The sequence below is a fragment of the Andrographis paniculata genome, unplaced genomic scaffold (genome assembly GCF_009805555.1).
Source record: "Andrographis paniculata isolate CXL003 unplaced genomic scaffold, ASM980555v1 Contig80END, whole genome shotgun sequence".
Taxonomy (NCBI): Eukaryota; Viridiplantae; Streptophyta; class Magnoliopsida; order Lamiales; family Acanthaceae; genus Andrographis; species Andrographis paniculata.
The window spans coordinates 299,912-323,250 of record NW_026137618.1 but is presented as its reverse complement, the minus strand read 5'-3'; the positions used below and the strand labels follow the sequence as shown (position 1 = coordinate 323,250).

Sequence of the window (23,339 nt, the reverse complement as noted above, 5' to 3'; positions counted from 1 at the left end):
ATATTATTTTAACATGTATTCATCAAGTGTCTACATTTTTTTATTCAAAAGAATTATTTATAATATCAAAAAAGCAAAAATGTATTTCAAATTAAAACATTTGAACGTATCAAACAATTCTTAATCAAAATAGTGCATTGCTTAGTAGAATTCTAACCTCTAGAGGGCCTCAAATCCGCAATTGCATTGCAGTTGTGCCTGTGAACATTACTTAATGTGAATGTAATGGAACTTGCGGAAGGGGAAATGCATATTTTTTATAGCCATCCATGAAAGGGAAGAAATTATATCGATAATGGATAAATATGAAATAATGTAGACATAAATATGAGTATAAAGACTAATATAAACAACAAAAGTATTGTTTATACATAAAAATACAAAACTATGATAATTGTTTTATCGAGTAGAATATTTCATGTTGACAACAATTATACAATGAAACAAAAATAATGAACTTATCTGATAAAAAGTCAACAAATATCGGTCTGTCTCATCTTAAAGCTACACGCCCCCTCGGGTGCCCTCAGGTGCAAGTGGGCCATGTGAAACTTGCACATGCATACTATGTCGGATGCAGAATAACCATCTCACCTAAAAGCTCGAATGGTTAGAAAAACGTAGTCATTAATGATATATCCGCAAACAGGAGTCCCCAACAAAGTACATACACAAACATGTTTTAAACTTTTGCAATTTAGGTAAATATAGATTTTATTATCTTAATATGTATTCATTTCGTGTACCTATTTTTCTTATTAAAACAAAATTTTACATTATAGAAATAGTTTTGTTGCAATTTTAAAAAATTTAGATCACCAAATAAGATTAGTTAATAATCTAGATATATGTATAATCCGTGAATTACTAAAATAAAATATTTTTTAGGTTTAGAAATAGGAATTGTATATGATGGAACATGTCTCTTTAATAAATGGTCGAGTTGGTGCAGTACGATGGATTGTGACAACAATATTACTTGTTTAAATCTTACTAACATTTTTCCAATTAAGTTTGTCTCATAAGACTTCTCCAAAAGCAATTTCTCGATTGGTGTGATTTACACGCTATTTCGCTCAAATAAGAAATTAATAATTTTTTTGACTGGCGTGATTATTAACATATTTGTCAATGCTTAGTGATGTAGATAATAACTTTGGTTATATTATTCTAGAAATTGAAATATAAAAAGAAGCAATGATTTTTTTATAAAACAGGAATTTTAGTTTATGCAAATTTTATCAATAAATTATTATTCTTTGTGATGATTAACTTTCAAATTTTTAAATACTTTATTATAAATTATGTTGTAATGTCATTTTTAATTTATTACTTAGCTTTTTAAAAATTTTCTGAGGAAGTAGAAGAATAGCACTAACGAGAAAACTAAAATTACAAAACTTGAAAGGAAGAAGAAACAAAGAATAAGAATGGAAAATAATTTGCAAGTTACACTCTTTTTATAGGAAATAGAGTCTACCTACTAACTACAACATAAATTCTACTTACAAATATATAAAACATAAATTAGTAATTTTTAATGCATTAATATTAAATGGTGGTAGGTACCAAACCTCCACTAAGTCTAATTAGTAGCAATGCATAGCTAACGTAGGTGATTTTTAAGTCAAATTTACTTCGCATAGCGATGTCTTATTTCTCTTTGTCATTTTTTTTCTTTTTTTTTTTTCTCATGTAGCTAACATAATTCTATTCCTATTTTCGTCTCTAATGTCATTAGTAACGGAAAAAAATAGATTTAGATACAAAAAAAATTTGTTACAAAAATAATTATTTCTTGTAGTGAGAGTAAGACGAGATTGGTCATTTTCTTTTGTTGGATCTCCAATAATTTCCGTCCTCCAGCAACTCCTACGGTGAATTTAAGTATTAAAAACGTATTCAAAATATGGAGATAGAGTTACATATGAGTTAGAGCACATACAATTATTTCTCTCTCTAAATTTTGTCTCTCTAATGTGATAAATGACAACAATGGTTTGTTGACTTAAGAACTCAGACCAATTAATTTTCTTTTGCACCGATTCGAGTGGAGTGTTTCTCAATATATGTAACATTACTTTGATTTACCCCCTTCTTCTCTTTTGTCTCTATTTTATTTCTCAACCAATGAGATGAAATTGTATTTGCCGCTACATTTTGTGCCTTCTACGACCCCAAAAGAGTCAACTCTGATGTATTTGGGTTCAGAGGACAACTGGACGCAGAGATTGAGAATTTTGTCCATATGCTTAAAAAAAAATGGTATTTTCTTGTAACAAATATTTTCTTAATAAATATTTTATATAATTATAATGTAAAATTTATGAATACTTTTGTAATATTTATTTATTTTTATTATATTTTATTGTTAATAATAGTTTTCGTTGTTGCAATCTATTTTATTTTATTTTATAGTTTAATGAATGGAAATCAATATTGAAAATTAAAGAGATAACATAAAGTTAACAATGCAAATGATAAGCCGATACACATTTGTAATCTTCAAGGGAAAATCTCAACAAAAATTCTATTTTGTTTAATGAATGGAAATCAATATTGAAAATCTCTTTTGTTGAGGGAATTCTGATTTTAATTTTGATTTTGATTTTGATTTTGGAATTTGATCTGGCTGTGCGGATTTCGTTCAGTTAGAAAATGTTTTATTTCTTACACCAAAGGCGTACTTCCATTCCGGAGCAGCTGGATGGAGGCTTGAGCTGGAGAGTGATTGATGGATGTAGATGAGTTTATAGCCCTTGAGGCTTTCTGGGGTTGTTCTTCTTCCACTGCAGCTGTGGCCGGAGGGAGAGTACAACTTTGGAGCTGTAACTGAGGCTTTCCCTGCTCGCTGGAGGAAGACATGCCTTGATGAGTGCAATGAAATTAGGGAACAAGAAATTGCAGCCTTCGGTTGAGAAAACTAAATTTGTAGTGAACGTTAGCTGAAAGACTTGTGTAGATACACATGAGAACTGTATATTGCAATCGTTCCTGCAAATTGTCACACATACATACCTTGAGTGATACAAATTTAGTTATAATAATATTTATTTTTAGTTTACTTTTATTTTCATTAAAAAAAATCACAAAATAAGGTAGAAATCATAAATTGTGCTGTGCAGCTAAATTAAAATCATCCTATAATAAGATACATTATATATATATAAGTTCAATGAGTTTTATTTTTCAGTTTTTAGTTTTTATTTTGTTTAAATTGTTTGCAAATTGTGCATTTTGTGTGCATGCGGGAAGTTAGGATATGTGTAAATTTAGTTATATATATAATAACATTACCTGCAAGTTTTCTGTTATATATATATATATATGCATATCATAAAAAATTATATATATATATTTTTTGTTAGACACTATTGACTTTTACTTTACATTCAATAGAACTATTGCTCCCTCCGTAACCGATATAGGGTGTGTTTAGCCATTTCTTGATAGCTTTTACATGTTAGTTGACTCAATTAGCTTAGGTGATTTAATTAGCTAGTTTGACTAGGTGATTCAATGAGTTGATTGTATTAAAGTGTATGATAAATCAACTATTTATACTTATAATGACAATTGAAAATAATTATATTTTATTTTTCAAAACATTCAATTGTGTTAGTTTAGGTTTAAATTTTCTATAAATTTTTGTTATTAAATTATTATAAATTTTGAAAGTATTATTAAAACTTCAATTTTATTATTTTTTTTATTTGAAAAAAATAATATATTTTTAAGTAAAAATATTAATACGTTTTATTGAGAATTGCGTAAAATATAAAATAATAAAATTCTCGTATATATATCTTTTTTTTATTACTAATTAATTTATTAATTTATTATACTTATAATTTTCAATAAATTTATCTATTTTATTTATTTTTTAATATAAAATTATATATAAAAATAAATTAATAATTTATATTTTCTAGTATGTTTTCATTTTAACAAACTTATATATTTTTCAAATAGAATAAATTACAATAAAAATTTATAAAAAAAAATTATAATTTAGTAAATAAAATATATTAAAATAATTAATAACTACTGCAATACAAATATATTTATAGGTATAGGAAATAAATAATAATTTTTAAGGGAAAAGAAGGAAGAAAGAAAATGAGAGTGAGAAAGCTCTTATAAAACATTGGGTTATATAGTTTTTCCAAAATTAGCTTTTTGATTGGCTCTAATAAGCTACTCCCTCTGTCCCAGCTAAAATCATTTAGCTTAGACACGGAGTTTTAGACAGTGTATAATTAGTAAATAATTAAAAAGTGTATTAGTGAAAATAATTATGATTTAATAAAAATTATTATAAATTAAGATTAAAATAAATAAATAGTTTAATTAAAATAAAAAAAATTATTAATTATGAATTTTAAAATATGATTAAAGTGTATAATTATATTTCCTAAAAAAGCAAATGACAAATTATGTGGGACAGACGAAAATATAAATAGTGGACAAATTAAATGGGACGAGGGGAGTATTTCTAAAAACTAATTTACCAAATAACTAAATTAGCTTTTTGACTTACCAAACAACTTAAAGTTGTTTAATAAAGTAAAAACTCAAATTCTTTGTCAAACTCCTTCGTGGTGTTACAGTTATTATAGCCAAAAATTTAAGGGATATGTGATTACTAAATAATTAAAAATATATTAATAAGAATAAGTACAATACAATCAGATGAGCATTGAGGAGAGGAAGTTGGGTTTTTATAGAAGATTCTAACCAATGAGCAGATATAAATGTGAAAATACTTAAGCTATATGTTAAACAATGCTATAAGCATGACAGATGGATTTTGGAATATTATTATTATCATTATTTCCTTTATTAATTTTGACTTATTTCCTTTCTTAATTTTGACTATGTTCACCCAGTATTTTTGGATGAATTAATTTTTGGTGTATGGTATAGGAAATTGTATTTAATGTATAAAATATATTATTTTAAATTAAATATTTGACATTTTGAAAAAAAGTGTTTAATTATTTTTTTTAAAATTTATATTTTGTGTGTGATATAAAAAATTGTGTAAAGAATACCAAAAAGTTGTTGCACGAACAGATCCTATTGTATTATTTTATTATTACCTCGTTTTTTTTTTGTTTGAATTTAATAAAAATAAAAGGTAGGAAATAAGTAATAAAGAGAAGGGATAAATTCATTTAATATAATTGTAAAAATAATATTTGATTTATTGAGTAGGACATTAATCTTGAATTTTACCCTAGCAATCTCACTCAAATGATGAAACATAATATTCAATATGTGTAATATCAAACTAATTGTTAATTTTTAACAATATGCGTACAATCAAATTTAATGAGTTGAGAAGTACAATATTGCAGTAATGCCATAAATTGAATGTCATCCTAGTGACCTCATTCTTCATGATGACATTAAATAACTGGCATACATAAAAATGAATGTACTATTAGCATATGATGTCGAAAATTAAATCTAAGCAAATAATATGTAAATAGTTATTAAATGTGATAGTTTCAAAAAAAAATCTTGAACTAGTAAAATTTTAAAAAGTACAATATATGTATATACACTAGCATATAATATGATTTATACACGGGTGATAGTTATAAACCAAATATCTAATGAACCAGAGAAAGTAGCATCCGCTGGGTGGGGGGGTGGGGGGCGGCGATAGATTTGAACTGGTCGGCTTATCAGTTTCCAGCAGTGACAATGTTGCTGCCTTCGTGTCACCAACACCAGTCACTCGTATCATGGAGCTGAAGGCCGAACAATCTCAAGCCATTCTCTCCAATATGATAAAACAACTTGAGACTCGCAAATTCTTCATTCAGGGGGCTGATCGGACAGCTAGAAACTGAGTGGATTGATTGCTACGCCCAAAGTTTGGGGACGAGGATCGGCTGGGGTGCATCAACTGAATTTTCCGATGAGAACAGCAGTCAAGAGGCGGCGAGATTGAATTGCCCGGTGGAGATTGAATGGGAAGAGAAAGGGAAGAAAAATAATGTGTGGAAGGGTTCTGGTATGGTGTGGAATTGTAGTGTAGGGTTTGAGATTATGATTTCATCCAGAAGTTTTGTAATTAAACCTTAATACATAAACATGTGCTGAATAACATGCCATATATATAATTTATTGGATCGAATTCAATACACAATAATATAAAAAATTATCAGAAAATTTCTATATACAATCTCAAACTATAACAACAATACAAAGTACCAAAAAAATAGATACTATGTATTCATGTTTTTTTGAAAATATTTTACAAGTAATTAGTAATATTTTTTATCCTTTAATTATCCCTCGTGAACAACTTTTATATAATCATATAATACACTTATCTAATTGGCTCTGATCTCCAACATTATGACTTGTACAGTTTTTTTTTTTTTTTAACTATATATAACAATATAGTAACGGTGGATTCGTGATTCATGATTGTGATTTTCAAACTTTTGTTCGGACAAAGGTAATAATTCCTGAAAAAAAAATTATAGTTTGAACAATTTGGATATGTTGCATTGGAGAAACTATGAAATAAATAAATAATAATAATAATTACCTCAAAAAAATATATATGATTGTAGTTAGGGTAATTGAATTCAATCCAGCTTTGAGAACGGACATGAAAAATCCTGTTGTCCATAACACAACTATAAGAACACAACTATAAGAGCATCTAGTGAGTAACAAACTCTTATACAAATTTTCTTAAAATTTAAATATATATATATATTAAATCACAAAATCACTATTTCATAATATAAAATTTATTTAAAATATAAAACTATTAAACAGTATACTTTCATCTTCACAAAATCAGTTTCATTCACAGGAACATATTTCTTGAATTTAAATTGTCCTTCACTTACACCATTCTGACAATATGATAAAAGATATTAAAGTCTAAAACTAATAGTATAAAAAAAAGTATTTACATAGAAATTAAACTTTCTTATCTATGCAACATGCTCCTTATACAAAGAATTAGTTCGTCAAACCTTGATGTTCGCATCAGAGACCATAACCAGCAACTGTTTCGCCTCGAAGGCTGTTTGGTTTCTCTATTGAGTAAGAGTTTTCTTTGGTTCAATAGTTTCGGAAAGACAACACCAAGTTGTACAAGATCTAGTGTCAGATCTGAATGTATGTTCAGTTCTATGCACTTTGTGGCCCTCATTCTCAAGTTTACGATGGATCTACTGTATTTTGGTTGCAATTTTCCAAAATATTATTTAATCCTGACCAAGTTATGTTTAGGGTTCCGATAGGATATAGGTCGGTAATATGATGGTGAGGGACATATGGTGCCCTAACCCTACAGTGGTGCTGCTGCCTCCTTATAAATTGTGTTTGAAGGTTAAAACTCCTCAAACACAATAGCAACTTGGGTTTGTCATTTGTAAGAGCATAATTGTGATTTTCAGAGGTTTTTGACGGTTTTGGCTTGTGATTTGGCATAAAGAGGGGAAAAAAAGAAAAGTGATTAAATTGGAAAGGATAGGTGGAGAAGAGAAAGTGAGATTAGTATTGAGAGGAGAGATGTAGAATGTAGGGTTTTTATAGTGTGAGCTGATTAATGTATACGTAAAAAGTGTGAGACACGTATCACTTTCCATGTTAAGAAATACTGTCAATATGACAGGTGTATTTCGGAATCTTTATCCTATTATTATTATTATTATTATTATTATTTTATTATTAATTTCTTTTTAATTTTATTATTGTAATATATTTTTTTTTTGGATGAATTTAATAAATAAATAGTAAGAAAATAAGCAACAAAAAGAAGGGATAATTAAATTGTGCATTTCATATAATTGTAAAAATAAATTTTGATTTAGTGAGTAGCATATCAATCTCGAATTTGATCGGAGCAGCCTGATTCGACTGATGACAAATAATATTCAACATATGTAAATCGAACTAACTTTTAAATTTTAACAATGATTATGAACATAGAATTTAATGAGTTGAGAAGTACAACGTTGTCGTGATGCCAAATATCAAATTGCCTCAAGTGATCTCCTTTGACGTGACGATAATAAATATGCAACATACATAAAAGTGAATGAAATATTGATTTATGATATCGGAAACTAATCTAAACAAATAATATATAATTAAATATTAAATATAACGTCTTAAGAAAATAAGCGTTATTTGTTTAATGTTATGATTTGATTTTTTTTACCTAAGATATAGGGAATCGTGTCAATAATATTAAAAATAATATTTTATTTTGAATATTGACTTTTGTTAGAAGAAAAAATATATATTGAAAATCGCGTCAGAAAAAATTTTATGGGCAAACAAACCTTAAATTTTGTTTAGTTGCACATGACTTCTTGAATTTCATCGATTGTCACATCAACTATTTTTTTTTTTTATGGAATATTACTCGTTTAATAGTTAAAGCCAGAAGTTGTGATATATATTTATGACAATATTGCTCTCTGTGACTTTTAATTTTTGCAAATTAAAATCAGTTATAAATTTATGTAATTATCAATCTTTTTTCTAGAAGTGTATAAGAATTAATTATCCTTGTATTCAATTCAAACCTTCAACTACTAACCATCAACCAAAGAATTAATTACCGTTTCATTTAATGCAATTCTCAACTACTAACCATCACCAAAGGAATTAATTATCTTTTCATTCAATGTCATTTTCAACTACTAACCATCACCAAAAGAATTAATTATTTTTTCATTTAATGCAATTTTCAACTACATGAACCACAAAAATTAATCATCGTTACATTAATACATCTTTAAACTATTAGTCATCAATTATAAGAATTAATTAACAGTGCGATTGGGGACTTTATTACCGCGCCTACTTTCACTGTATCAGAGTGGGTTTGTGAAAGAGCGCGGGATCGCGGATAATCTATTGATGGCATTCGAGATGGTTCATTATTTGAACCTTAGAGGCACGTCGCATAACGAGCTTATGAAACTAGACCTTAATAAGGCATATGATAGGGTGTCTTGGCATTTTTTTAGGCATGCCTTGTTGAGGTTCGGTTTCGCAGAGGAGTTCATTACATTGCTGATGCATTGTATGGAGCATGTTTATTACTCTGTCTTCATTAATGAAGATCTTGGGGGATTTTTTAAATCCTCCCGGGGGGTCCGAAAGGGGGATCCATTTTCGCCTACTTTGTTTGTACTTGCGGCGGATCTTCTATCGAGGGATTTGGAGCGGCTCTACCAGGGGTTTCCGGAGCTTTACTTTAGATGTAGAAGGGGGTTTCGGTTGTCGCACCTAGCATATACCGATGATGTTTTGATCTTTGCTAGTGCTTGTGGGGAGATGATGAGCTCTTTGATGACCTATTTGGCCGATTATGCGAGGATCACTGGCCAAAAGGTTAACTGTTAGAAGAGCACGATTGTTTTCAGCAGATGATGCCCAGAGGGAGTTCGAGAGCAGCTCCAGACAGTTACGGGGTTTAGAGTGGCTGATCTCCCGATTACATATCTTGGTGCGACTCTCTATGTGGGGAATCGGAGGAGTATTCTATACAAGGAGCTTCTAGGGAAGCTTCGGAGATACTTGAGCCGTTGGGATCGGGTTGTATTGTTACATGGCGGCCGATTACAGCTTATTCGGAGTACATTTTTGTCCCTTCCACTATATTTACTTCAGGTGTTGCATCCTCCACAGTCGATACTTCATGAGGTTGAGCAGATTTGTGCACGGTTCTTTTGGGGCTCGTATCATTGTCACCGCCAGCGTCATTGGATTTCTTGGGTGAATGTTGCACGGCCGCAAGAGGAGGGTGGTTTGGGACTTCAATGTCTCTCGGATATGGTTCATGCATTTTCCATGAAGCTTTCGTGGAAGCTTCACGAGGGCTCCTCCTTGTGAGCGGAGGCGATGCGGCACACGTACTTTCGCGATTGCTTTATGGGCAGTGCTCCTTGTCGGAGCTACCACAACTCGGTGTGGAAACGCTTGTGCCGATTTAGGGATGATGTTCAGTTACAGATTTATTGGACTTTAGGTCCGGGGCGTGTTATTTGTGGTATGATAGATGACTTGGAGAGCAGCCCCTTTCGACCTTTCGGGAGGGCAGACTACCGCCGCCGCCGCCGATCTTGCTTCGAGATATGTGGAGTGGCGACTCGTGGGATATTGTGAGATTGCGAGCATATCTTCCCGAGTCGGTCGTTTAGCGTATTTTGGATGTCCCTATTGATAGACAATCTGACGATCAAATGAGTTGGATGGCCTCGTCATCCGGTACATTTACGTTATCCTCAGCTTGGGAGCTTTCCCATAATACAGGGGTACGGAGTTGGCTATCGGGGATATTGTGGTCGCGTATTCTTACTCCGACAATATCAGTCTTTCTATGGAGATTGTTTTGACGACGGATACTGGCAGATGAGATTATTCAGCATTATGGCATTTCGATTGTCTCACGATGCCACTATTGTCATATCGAGGTCGAGACTATCTCGCATCTCTTTATTAGTTCGGCGGTTGCCTTAGGAGTGTGGGAGAATTTTGTGGTGCTTTTTAAGATATCTTTGCCGGAGACACATACACTGCATCTATTTGTGTTTTCGTGGAGACTTTCTTTAGCACATTCTCAAGTATTAGAGCGTATGTTCCGTTGTTGATACTATGGTTCATTTGGATAGCTTGGAACAATGCGAAGCACAGGGGGCTTCGCGTATCTTCCGAGAGGATCATCTGACGGATTCATTCACACTTGCAGACTCTTTGGCGTGCTAGGATTCTATTATGTCGACATTGGGTGGGCGATTTTCATATAGCATATGGACTTGGATTTCGATACTCCCCCTCCGATCCCTCGGCCTCCGATTATGGTGCGATGGTTGGCACTGTCTCCGGGATGGTTCAAGCTTAACACAGATGGTGCTTCGCTTGGCAATCCCAGAGCAGCAGGAGCGGCAGGTATCATCCGAGATTCGGCAGGAGTAGTTCTCATTGCATTTCAGAATCTGATTGCACAGGCGACGAACACTTTGGCAGAGCTGACGGTGATTCAGACTGGAGTAGGGATAACGATTGATCGAGGATTGACGCCATTATGGATTGAGAGCCACTGGTCTCTCCAACGATGCCTTACATGTATTCGGCTGCGGCTTAGGGATACGACTTGGCGGATACTTATATATATAGAGAGGGGAACCGCATCGCAGATGCCTTAGCGACTGTGGCGGTTTCTCTCCCGATTGAGCGGATACTTCTCCCGACAGATATCCCTTCGTCAATTAGAGGCCTCCTTCGAGCGGATGCTGACGGTCTCTCACCATTTTACTTGATTTTGACTTAGCTTAGATCGATGATATTTGGACTGGATAACTTAGTGCTTGATATGGTGTTGATACCTTAGACATATTACCTTTGGATCTTTGATACTTAGACTACCTACGCTTGTCTTGTAGAGAGCAATCCATTCCATTGGTTGTAGTGTGGTGTGTGTGTGGGTGGTTTTATTGCAGTGTGCATTTGACAATGATACACAACGAAAAGGAAAATGAATTGGTTAGCATGTAATGTAATGTAATGTAATGTTGTTGTATTGGAATTTGGAGTGTGCACTTTAGGGGGGCTGACTGATGATATATAGTTGGCTCACCCGCAAAGCATTTGCGGAAATGAATAATCAATCAATCCATAAATTTTGAAGTGGTTGAACACTGCTTGGCATGCTTCAACTTGGAATTCACTTTTGATTGAGTGCATGAGTATGGGCATGTCGGGATAAAAATAAATAATATTAAACAAAACTTTACTCAAGTTTTCACCGGAGGAGAAAACCGCGATCTATTGAACACTCAGACGGTGGATCCCATCAAAACTACAAATTTACGCACCTCTTCAAAAGTGTTTATATTCCACATTTAAGAAAAATGCAAAAACCCTACACCAACAAGCAAGGTAAGTCACAAGTCCACCCACCATATCAATTCGAGAAAATTCTCTACCCCATGCAATTTACACCATCGGCTTTCTTTAACAGAATGTATAATTTCTTGCTATGGCCCGGTAAAGGGGTTGTAGATACTGTTGTACGAACATCCGATGCTGGATGAATGGTCTTGATTTAGTGGACGACACTGACAGCCCCTACAGCCTGCTATCTAACAAGATTTCTTTATAAACATAAGAACTTGTGTCCTATACCCAACATTATAATCTCTAATTTTATGTTCAGACATACGAAGAAGAGAAATGTAAATTTAAAAAACAATCTGGATTGTGTTTATTTCTAGCTCAGGGAAAGAATGACACAAAAAATTAAAATTACTGTGTAAAGTTCTAAGGATTGTTAGGTTTTTTCAACTATTGTAACCCCAACGAAGTCTTTTGATAGAAATCTAAATTATGCAGAAAAGATAAAAAGTAAGAGATCAAAAGAGGACCGCAACCTTTTACTATATTAGATCGTGCAGAAAGAAAGATACATATAGATAGTGCATTTAACAACTCATTTAACTTCTCCATAACTCTTAGATACTAAACTTACATAAATGCTGGAAAATGTGATCACCAAGAGACTCAAAACTGACACGAAACCAACATCACATTAATAAAGATATAATTGCAAGTTTATTAATTCAACATCTTTGAGGGACTCGACAAAGTCTCCTCCAGCAGTGTTAGACTAATTTTCACCCAACGCTATTGGTTGGTGGAAAACCGAATAGGCACAATGCTCAAAATCACATAGCGTAACTCCGGGCATGGATGGACAGACAGCTGATCCAACTCCTTCCCCTGAAAGAGCAGTAAATTCTCAGAGGGTTATTTGTCGTCGAGTTTCTTGATAACCTCAACGTATCTAGCTCGAGCACCTTCCAGAGTCTCTTGCTATTTAGGTACCTACACTCAGAAATGCACCCTCTTAGCACAGAGAAATTCAACTTTGACAAGTATATGAATTTAATCGCAGTGTAAATCTGACCGGTGAAGAATGAAAATTACCTCCTTATAAACCAATTCAACAGATTTATCAACAGTTGATTAAGTTGTTCAATACACTCTTGACAATGATCCTCGATAGGTTGGGCAGCTCCTATGATAGGCTGGTTGGAAATTCTATATCTTTCGAACACAGACTCCATGGTGGGATGGAGAAACGAGTATGGATTGTTCGTCGTGGAGAACATTATGATCCCAATGTTAACTCCACAGGTGTAGTAGTGAGCTGGCTTGCCTATTTTCAATAAGTTGCATCGGAATTCTTTGGCACCCCTGAATTTTTCTGCCCATCATTTTAGAAATAAAAAAATTATAAAAATTGAACAAAATAAAAATAAGTGATATAGACATTGATTTATTAGATGTAGGGGTATGTAATACAAGAAGTATTATTTACACTTTTGCTTTCAATGTCATGTTTTACCTATCTGTCTTACCGACTCAATTATTATTTTCTTCCTAAAGTTTACTATAATTCTTTTTTCAGCAGCATGTGACATAATATTTTTTTCCACCACTGTACTTTTTACGATTGTATTTAGGTAGCGTAATGAGTAAGTGTTTTACTATAAACCATAGAATTATTGTTTATAGAACATATATATATATATATATGAAACCAATGATAACTGTTTTATGCACGTGCACAATGATACAAACAACATACATCTATTTGACATAAATTTGTATAACAATCCATCTATATATATATATAGAATAACTACATATGATGAAACAACTATAATTTTAATATGGAAACGACAATATATTTTATCTTTAGCAATTAGGGTAAACATTTGATATTATTTTATATGCAATATTTGTTTCCTCTTGTTGTTACTTTTCTTATTTAAAACAGATATTTACATGTCACCGTTTTAGTTAAATTTAATCAGACAACACAAGATATATATTTACATAATACAAATAGAACAAATAAACTGGCGACATTCAACAACAAATACTACAATTGATCTTAGCATACAAGATTTACTAACACGGTACACAAATAACAACACAATTAATACCCTAATAGAATGATTTTGTAACACCCCCAAAATGCGGGTATGTCACATGTTGGCATTAAAATAATAATGTATATAAACACGCCATGCTATAATACCGAGGCTTCACAAAAATCACCTATTTTGTTTTTACATAATATTTATTTTAAAACATAGGAATACATCACTATCACCCACAGTATTTCTCAAACTCATGAAAAAAAGTGAAACTGGCATATTACAAAATAATACAAAAAATTTGCATGCTGTAATTCAAAAGATCCTTTTCCAGATGATATGTCAATTACTGACCCGAGGGTCCAACTACGAAGTCTGTAGGAGAAAAACGTAATATCATTTGCAACACCAGCTGAGTATTAAAAACATACATAAACAAAAAGCGCAACCAACCGTAATTCAAAAGTCATGGCAGTACTCATGACCATTCATACAATCTTACCACAAGCAAGTTACATATATAACACAATCAGTCTCAAAACGATAGACCAATCTTGCTTTTAATGTAGTTAATATCACATCGATATAAGCTAAACGATAATTAATGTCACATCGATAGTCCACTCCCGGCTAAACGATAATAAATGCCGCATCGGTAGCCCACTCCTAGCTAAACGATAATAAATGCCACATCAATAGCCCACTCCCGGCTAAATGATAATCATTATCACCAAGGATAATAGCAAAAGAAATTCTTTGATTAAATAGCTGAATAGCAAATTATGAATTTTTTAAGGATTTCTAATTTAATACACCAATATTCAAATTCATATTAAAAATTATAATCAAAGCTTAATCACAACAAGAAATAGAATATCAAAATCAGAATTAAAATCGGACGGCTAAATCTTTTTTTTTTCTTTTATTCCTTCCTTCTTCTTCTTCTTCCCTGCGTTCTTTATCCTTCTGCTCGAAGTAAATGTTTGTTTTACTTTTGTTTGACTTATCTGAAAATACGAGAGCACCAATATGATAACTTTTACGACTTAGCGCATCAGTTACCAAGTTCTCCTTGCCCTCGTGGTATAATATCTCAGCATCGTAATCCTTAACCAATTCTAATCCTTAATATTTTATATTCACTCTTGTTTCATTATTTTTTATTTTATATATCATTTGACACTTTTTTCGGCTATAGGACAACAACGGAACTAAAACGACTTTAAAATAATCAATAGTTTCTCTTCTCTCTCACCAATAGGTATGAGTTTCTTATAAATTTATTTTCAATTTAATTTGAATTGTGAGTACTTTTTTTTTTAATTAGAATTAAATTTACACCAAGAAATAAGATTTGTGAGCGTTGATTTGTAGTTTGTATTACTTAATATTCTTATTATTCTATGTTTCTAATACAAAATATATATAAATTTAAATTGTGATATGAAATTTGCTAGATTTTATTTTCAACTATATAATTTTTCAAATTATATGTAATCTGAAAAACTTGTATAGTTCAAAATAAAATCTAACAACATGAGAGAAACAATGACGAAAGATTAAAAATTTCTCTTCTTTGACACCAATAGGCATGAATTTCTTTCAAATTTATCTCAATGTTTAATTTAATATGGATTGGATGAGTTTTTTTTTTTTTAAGTTTAGGCTGTTATATCCAAATTCTATTTATATTGCATTTTTTTTTTTTTTTTTTTTTTATCTCATTGACTCCATTTCTTTTTTATTTCAATATTTTAATTATGCTTATAGCCCTTTTTTTTTGTTCATGAATTAATTTTGGCTATTTTCATATCTAAGATTTACATATATACAATATGTATTATTGTTAAAGGAAAACTTATTGTTTACAATGTAAAATCAAATTAAATATTACATTATGTAGTGTATATATATTGCCTGCATGGGTTCATCATGCTTATAGCCTGCATGTGTTCATTATGTGCATGTTGAGTACAAAAACTGTGCATTTTGAAAAGGTATGTGATGAAAATATATTAGCAAAAAGATATAAGATAATTGAGCATATAGAGAAAACATATATTGAAAATTTTCTAGCAATATATCTTTTTCCAACAATATATTTAAACATTGTTGCAGTAGATAACAAAATCTTCCTTTGATCATTCTTTCTAGTCAATGTTCATTGCTGTATCTGCGGCCTTAATGATGTTATTCTTCTGGATTGGCTTCCGCGGCCTCAGATTCCAGGTCTTGGCCTCCTCGCCTTCATCTTGATCAGCCTGTGCCGTGGATTAAAGTTTGGGAGCTAGCATATCTGGTTTAATTTGTCTTTTGTTGAGGGAAGTTTCATTTTGATTTCCATCATTTTAGAATTTGATGTGGATGTGCGAATTTCGCTCAGTTCAGAAAATGTTATTTTTTTCTTTCTCCAGATTTCTAAGTAGGAAAAAGTGTAGCTTCTTTTTTTTTTTTTTTTTTTCTCCTTTCATGGATAAAGTGTAGCTTGGCAGACCGCGGATCTGCAAATTCTGGGTGAATTCTTCACGGCCAGCGACAGTTTGGAGACAGATTTGTTTGGAAGAGAAGGACCTGCCACTAAGGGATGAAGTAGATGAGTTTGTAGCCATTGATTTCATGGGGCGGCGGCGAGGGATCTTTCTGGGGTTGTTCTTCTTCCACTGCAGCTCTGGGGGGAGACTAAAATTGTGGAGCTGTACTTGAGGCTTTCCCGGTTCGCTGGAGGAAGACATACCTGAATGAATGCAATGAAATTGGGGAAGAAGATATTGCAGATACAGGTTGGAAAAACTGAATTTGTAGCAAAGGATGATGAAGAACAAAAAGAGAGAGGGCAAAGATTTTTGTATCCCTCTCACTGGTCACTCACCAACTACAACAGATCCCAAATTAAAAACTGGATCAATTCATGTATTGTGTGATTGCATAAATATATATATATATATATACAAACTCAATGAGTTTTATTTTATTTTATTTTATGTTTTGTTTAAATTGTTTGCAATTCTGTGTATTTTGTGTGCATGCCGGAAGATAGGACATATCGCATATGTAAATTTAGTTATATAACGTTATTTGGTTTGGGTGACACTACCAAAAAAGCAGTTTTATGCTACGCCCAAAAATTGTAACTAAAACTTGTTTTTCGTGCAAAATACAGTTTTTGTGATGCCGTAGTTATGACTTATTATCGTAATGTATACTCGCGTAACGAATATTTTTTACCACGTAATTTTTCGTCACAATTGTGGATGGTCAACGCTGCCTGCCCGCGCGTGGGACAAAGCTTTTGTTACTATTTTTATTACGCTCTTTCTTCATCACAAATCAGCTTGGCCCGTGCATGGGCTTGGCTTTTGTTACATTTTTTGTTACGTCACATAGTTCGTAACCAAAAATCGGACTTTTTGCATATGGGATTGGCTTTTTTTACGATTTTTATTACGCCATTTCATTCGTCAATAAGAATCACAAAAACATTTATTACGGAACTATAGCGGTAATATCAAAGACTAAGCCATTCCATTACAATCAACACCGTACATCACACTACAAATTCTAAGACAATAAAAATAATAAAATGTACAATTCCTACTCAACCACAATACACATTGAAAAAATATTCATCAGTCCTCAAGAGCAATTCATACAATATCTCATTTCACGGTGAGACACCTAAAAAAAAGCAATAAAGAAAATTAACCACCAGGAGAGTAAAGTGGAAATGAATCCCCGGAAAAAGTATCCAAGAATGAGGCCAATGAAGAAGCTGCACTGAAATCATAATAGTATATCGGTCTAAATTTTAAATTATTAAATCGATGTTTGAAATATACAAAAAAACAAAAAAAAAAGTATCAAAGGCTAAAAACAAGTTGCATTGAAATGCTAAGATAATAACAAAAAGACATTAGACTAAGTTGCAAATCAATTAGATAATAACAAAAAATACAAATCCAACTAAAAATTTATAAATCCTTGTATGTCTCTTCATTTGGATCAACATGGAATACATTAAACCAATTCAATCAAACAGGTTCTATATAAATTACAAAAAACCTATTTCAACCAATTCGAAATTAAATAAATTAAATTAAACTTATTTCAACCAATCCGAAATTAAACAAATTAATTAAACCTATTTCAACCAATTTGAAACTACACAAATTACATTACATTAAATCTAACCCATAACATGGTTCTAAAAAGTGAGATACAAAAATTTGTACTACAACAAAAAATTTCCATCAAATTATTGTCTGGATCCTATTTTAAATAAGCATATACCAACAACTAAAACCAAAACATAACTTCGGGGTGACCACTAAAACATAATAACAATAAATCATACAACAATAATAAGCTACCAAACAGCTCTACAAATAAATATTAACATGTGTGTTTGTGTAGGCCCATGCAGGTGTTTACACTTATACATCTATAGGCATTTGCATCAAAATGGAATGGCAAACATCTCACAACACCTGAAAACAATAAGAAGTGAATATTCTTACAATTTTTTCAGCCATTGCTTTTGAATCAATCCTTGGAATCAATTTCATAGTTACTTTCTTCCGAACTTCATTGACATATACAACCTGGCATATATTGGTTAAATTCACAAAGTTAGCAAATTGTTTTCCACAAATACCAATGAAATTTCTCAATGTTAGCAGATAGTTTTCTACCTATGCAAGATCACGTTTATACCTTCCACTAAAGATCGGGCCAACATGCCCTTAGAGATTCCAACCTTTTTGTTTGTTACCGATTGAAAACGAGAAATTTCATTAGTTAGAACCTTCATCACTTTACTGGAATATACAGTCCCAATCCCTTTATATGCCTGCAAATTCAAAATTTTCGATAGTTCCTAACATTACTAAGAATTCAAGTAGATATATGATAATATAATACACCCACACGAAATTGTTTATGCATGCATCTAACAAAAAGCCTCAAATGTAGATAGATTGTTCAAACACATTTACTTTAACTAGATATAATAATCAGATACTCGAACAAGGGCAAGTAAATCACTTCATAGATATCATGTTGTCTATCAGTTTCAACAAAAAAATAAAGCCCTTTAAGTGATCAACAACACATGCAGATATAATCTGCAATTTTGTTCCTATTTCCTTCAAGTTTACAAATTTTTTCATAAGACATAAGGCTGAATGCCTCTCACGTCCAACCTAATGTTTCAATATTTTCCAATTACCACTATTAATGTGTTGAACAACTAATATCAAAATGTTGTATGTTTCTATGAAAACTATTGTCCCGATAGTTAAAATACACATGTAATATAAATTCAACATTAAATTTCTTTTGCAATAAAAAAAAAAAACCTATTCCATTCTGATTTTTTTTTTGTTTTGAACTTTATCTTCATTCACAACATATTGGAACTCATCAAAATATGCATCATTTTGCTCCATCTCATCGACGCTCCTATTTCACCGGATATTTTTCCAATGGACGTCGGCAGATAACATGCAACTTTCTTCTTTTTGGGTATAAAATGATTAATTTTAGAATATGAGCACACAGCATAAATTCTATATCGATATATGCAACCTCTTAGATTACGCACAATTGAATAATTGTCTTAATTACTACATAAAGCAAATTACAGTACATATCTTAGATATCTATCCGTACACACAATTTCATCCGTTAATCTTTCCACAATATGGAAAATTTAGGACCATCCTAAAATATACAATCAAGACCATATCCAGAGCAATATATCATAAAAAATGATGTTTCTTTCTTTTTTGTTTGGCACGTATTGACTTGAGTTTACATTCATTAAAACCCTTAGTATACTTTATATTTTTTATGCATAAAAGGGGGGTTTATTTTTTTATTGTTTTTTTTTTTTTTTTTGGTGGCATATGTTAATATACACATGATTGTTTTGGCTTGATTTTCATGGAACTCATCGCATGGCATAAATAATTAATACAAAGATAGTAACAATAATGTTTGTTCATTTTGTCTTTTTTAAACAGATGTATTTTTTTATGTCAGGTATAAAAGTTGTGTTGGCAATATAAAAAATAATATTTTGTATTAGATTGTAACTTTTCTAAGTGAATAAATATGTATATTATATATTGTATTAATACGTAAATTTATTATATTTTTTAATAAAATTTATGGGAATTGTGTCACTCCACAACACTTAATGAACAAACTACTTGTTTATTATGGCATATAAATAAATAATTTTCTAGAAAACTATAAATAAAAAAAAATAAAGAGGTAGAACAATGATACAACTTCAAATGATAAAACCAAAATACATCAACCACCTTGAAAAACACAAAGAAGCAATCCATCTCAAGTATCACCCCAACCCCAACATCAAAGATTGATGGATGATACGGAAAAGACAATTTTGTTGTGCTGATTTTGCCGGTAAGCTCGACTGCTGTTATGTTTCTTCCTCGATATTCAGTGTTGGAATTAATAGTTGAAAAGATTTATTACCATAATTATATATATATATCTCTTCTAAGCATATATATCATAACACCCCTCATAAAAAGAAAACTAATGGTAATATCAAAGAGACCAACCTGACTTTCCAGGAGAAGAGTGGAGGTGACAACGAGAATCTTCTACTAAGTAAGAGTACGCTAAGTCTCTGAACAGAGTCAAAGTTGTTAATAAGACTTTGAACATAATTAATTTCGGAGCAAGGGTTTTGATAAGATAAGAGTTGGAAGTAGAACTCTGAATTGAATTAGAGTATAAAGTAGGTCTCTTAATGGAATCAAAGTTAAAAACAGGATTTTGAATTGGGTCAGAGTCGAAAGCAAAACTCTTAATAGAATCAGGGTCGAAGTCAAAGATTTAAATAAAGTAATAGTCAAGAGCAGGACTCTGAATGAAATCAAAGTCGGAATAGGCTCTGCCCATGGGAATGAATATCGTAGAAGTGATGTGGTGCACTACAAAAAAATAGTATATTTGTAACGGAATTCCGTTCCTAAAGTTCACGTAGCTAACGTAATTTCATCCCTAATTCCGTCTCTAATATCATTAGTAACGAAAAAAGTGGATCTAAGAACGAAAAAATCTTGTTACAAAATTGATATTTTTTTGTAGTGGTGGATACGATGGTGGAATGTGTTGACTTATTTTTCCTTAATGTGGAAGGGCATTTCGGTAAGTTCACATATGGATAATCAACCTAGGTGTAAATTTGATATTGAGTGGATTAGGATCTGAGAGTGGTTAAGAAAATTGCAGCCGCCACCTTACTCATCTTGTGCGCAGTCTCCATAAAACTACGATTTACGAATATTCAACCATCAGATCGTCCCCAGATTTCCGTAGAAGGTTTTTCACTCATATTTCTACATTCTGAACGGTCGAGACCAGTTTCGGTGTTGATATCTAATCGGATGATCTAACCGTTGGATCAGACTGAAATTTAAGTATGTTGTTGGGGACATCGTGGAGTAAATTATGAACAGTGGAGATCCTGATCAGACCTTTAGATCATTGAGTATTTTTGTCTGAATAGAAGGGTACTGTTTGTGAATTTTCTATTTAACTCACATATTCATTGACAAGATTGGTGTTATATCTTGTGAGTTGGAACCTGGGTTGATTTCTGTGTTAAACGATTTGTACCCCTTTTTCTATTATAGTGGAGATTTTGTGGACTTCGGTCCCGTAGTTTTTAGTCCTCACATCGAGGAGGTTTTTCACATAAACTTGCTCGTGTCCTTGTTGATTGGTTGCAATACCTTTTTTTTCGGCGTGATTATTCTATTGTTATTGTTTCCTACTAGATTCACACAAGGGGGATAATTCCTATTTTACGAGCATTCTTCCCATAAAAGTTGTATCAGAGCGAGGTTTCTGTTTTATTTCTTGTGGTGAATATGGAAATGAATACAAGTAGAATGGTTAATCTTAATGGTTCAAACTATTATGTATGGAAGGGAAAGATGGAGGATCTTCTATATGTGAAAGATTTCTATCAACCAGTTTTCAAAACTGACAAGCCTGAGGGTAAAAGTGATGCCGAATGGAATATCATGCCTCGGCAAGTATATGGTTACATCAGGCAGTGGGTGGATGATGATGTTTTGAACCATGTTAGCGGAGAAACAAATACACGGTCACTATAGGAGAAGTTGGAGCAATTATATACAAGGAAAATTGAGAATAATAAATTATTCCTGATTAAGAAGTTAGTAAATCTGAAATACAGAGACGGCACCCCTATGATTAATCACTTGAATTCATTTCAAGGCATCATTACCCAACTTGCACGAATGAATATCAAGTTTGAAGATGAAGTACAAGGATTATGGTTGCTTGGTACATTGCCGGATTCGTGGGAGACTCTTAGGACATCTTTGTCAAATTCAGCCTTTGATGGTACTATTACAATGGACTTGGTTAAGGAAGTGTGTAAAATGAGGAAACGAGAAGAAAATCGCAAGGCTCTCATCAGTCAGAGGTTTTGATCACCCAAAGGGGGGGAAAAGCAAAGGTAGAGGTCCAAGAGGCAAACCAAAAGGCATAAATAAATCCAACAGATATAGAAAGATTAAGTGTTGGAATTGCAGCACTCCTGGGCACATAATGAAGCACTGCAGAAAACCCAAGCAAGATAACAAGAAGGATAAAGGAAAAGAAAAGATGCATTAATATAAAAAGGATGATGATAGAGTCTCTACTATAACAGGTGATTTCTTATCCTCTGTGATTATGAAGTTGTCAATCTTGCATACCATGAGAGTAGTTGGGTGATTGATAGTGGTGCATATATACATGCCACATCTCGGAGAGATATGTTCACATCTTATACATCGGGTGACTTTGAAAACATTATGATGGGTGATGATGGGTGATGATGGTTTGGCTAAAGCTATTGGTGTTGGAGATGTATGTTTGCATACTACTAATGGTACTGCATTGGTTTTGAAGAATGTTAAGCATGTGCCTAGTCTTCGATTGAACATGATATCCGTTGGAAAACTTTATGATAAAGGTTTTTGTAATTTTTTCTCTAATGGTCAGAGGAAGCTCACAATGCGTTCTTTGGTTATTGCTAGAGGAAAAAGTATTCCTCATTATACTTGATGCAAGCAAAGCTACTTGATCGCTCTATAAATGTGGTCTTGAATGAAGGAAGAATTGAGCTATCGCACAACACACTCAGCCACATTAGTGAGAAGGGATTGAAAATCATAGAGAAATAAAAACTCATTCAAGATTTGAAAAATCCATCTTTGAAGAAGTGTACTAACTGTTTGGTGGGAAAGCAAACTAGAGTGGCTTTCAAGGCATCAACTCTTTTTAAGGCGTCAGGTACACTTGACTTAATTTATTCTGATGTTTGTGGCCCTATGAGAACAAAAACTCTTG

At 32.2% G+C, this 23,339-nt stretch overlaps 1 long non-coding RNA gene across 1 annotated transcript; it reads right to left on the bottom strand.

Moving 5' to 3' along the window:
• Positions 1–5,531: 5,531 nt before the first annotated feature.
• Positions 5,532–7,521, bottom strand: LOC127241055 (uncharacterized). Its single transcript, XR_007836441.1, has 3 exons — positions 7,008–7,521; positions 6,569–6,641; positions 5,532–6,485 (listed from the first exon to the last, which is right to left on the bottom strand). It is a non-coding gene; the product is annotated as an uncharacterized LOC127241055 (long non-coding RNA).
• Between the last annotated feature and the right edge of the window lie 15,818 nt (positions 7,522–23,339).